This window comes from Gossypium arboreum, chromosome 1 (genome assembly GCF_025698485.1).
Source record: "Gossypium arboreum isolate Shixiya-1 chromosome 1, ASM2569848v2, whole genome shotgun sequence".
Lineage (NCBI taxonomy): Eukaryota > Viridiplantae > Streptophyta > Magnoliopsida > Malvales > Malvaceae > Gossypium > Gossypium arboreum.
In genome coordinates, this window is record NC_069070.1 from 25,879,185 (window position 1) to 25,880,902 (window position 1,718).

General features: G+C 37.2%; 1 non-coding gene across 1 annotated transcript; it reads right to left on the minus strand.

Moving 5' to 3' along the window:
- Window positions 1–860: 860 nt before the first annotated feature.
- LOC128282450 (small nucleolar RNA R71) lies at window positions 861–967 on the minus strand. Its single transcript, XR_008272724.1, has one exon. It is a non-coding gene; the product is annotated as a small nucleolar RNA R71 (small nucleolar RNA).
- Window positions 968–1,718: the final 751 nt, after the last annotated feature.

Sequence of the window (1,718 nt, forward strand, 5' to 3'; positions counted from 1 at the left end):
AGTACTATTGGTTCCTTTGGGTTTGACAGTCCGGTCTTCCTAAAGCTATACTACTGTTTGATAGGTACACTTGCCTTCATCGTTATAATAGTTAGTTTCAAGAATGATTAATTATAAATATTTAAAACCTGTCATGAATATCATGTATCAAGTTTTTGGCGTCGTTGTCGGGGAACTAGGATATTAGGAACACTCGATTTTTATTACTTTAGCCATTCTACTTTATTTGCAATTTAAATTTTTATTTTCTTTTCTAATTTTTCTTTTATTCGTTCCTGGCAGGTTTTATAGTGTATGACTAGAAGAAACCCGTCGGGACCATTATTATTTGATAGTGAGATCGATCGCACAGTTTGCATAAACCGAAGAGAAATAAGGCGAAGCTTACGATACACAGAGGAAGAGCAAGAGGATGATACTTCAACCACAACCGAGGAGATGGTTGAAAACCAAGAAAATCCACTACCTCATGCGATTACTGCTAATCAGAATCCTACTCCATGCACTATGTATGATTATGCTAAACCTTCTTTAATAGGAACTGAATCGAGCATAGTTAGACCTACTGTAGCTACAAATATTTTGAACTGAAACCTAACATAATTCAAATGATACAGCAATTTGTTCAGTTTGATGGTTTGCAGGACGAAGATCCCAATGCTCACTTGGCAAAATTTTTGGAACTATGTGATACATTTAAAATTAATGGTGTTTTTGATGACGCCATTCGCCTTCGGTTATTCCCTTTTTCATTGAGAAACAAAGCTAAAGAGTGGTTGAATTCGTTACCACGAGGATCAATCACTACTTGGGAACAAATGACTGAAAGTTTTTATTAAAATATTCCGGCTAAAATAGCTAAATTATGTAATGATATCTCTTCTTTTTTGCAGATGGATTTAGAAACACTCTACGATGCATGGAAGAGATACAAGGACCTCTTAAGAAGATGCCATCACCATGGGTTACCACTCTGACTACTGGTTCAAACATTTCATAATGGCCTGAATCCTTCTACTCAACAGATGATCGACGCAGCCGCTGGCGAAACTATCAATAATAAGACACCTGAAGATGCTTATGAATTTATAGAAGAGATGTTACTGAATAATTATCAGTGGCAAGTCATAAGGATAAAGCCAACAAAAGCAACTGGCATTTATAACGTCGATTAGGTCACTATGCTCTCTAATCAGGAAGAACTCTTGAATAAGAAAATCGACAATTTTCTTAGTTCTTCACAGGTTCACCCAATAATGCAGTGCAAAGCAAGTGGAGGTGGATCGAGCAATCTAGATTACCCACCCTATGGCCAAAACATGGAGAATGAGCAGTTAAATTACATGGGTAATAATCCTCGATCTCAAATAATCCTTATAGTAATACTTACAATGCATGTTGGAGGAACCACCCAAATTTCTTATGGGGAGGCCAAGGAAATCAGCGACCATCACCACCTCCAGGCTTCCAACAACCACCCTACCAACAAGAGAAAAAGCCGAACCTTGAGGAGATGCTAACAAAATTCATCTCAGTGTTAGAAAATCATTTTCAGAATACCGAGACAGCACTTAAAAATCAACAAGTATCGATCCAAGGGCTCGAAACTCAGATAGGTCAACTCGGTAAATTAATATTTGAACGACCACAAGTTAGTCTACTGAGTAACACTAAATCTAACCCAAAGAAGCAAATCAATGCAATTACCATTCAAGATG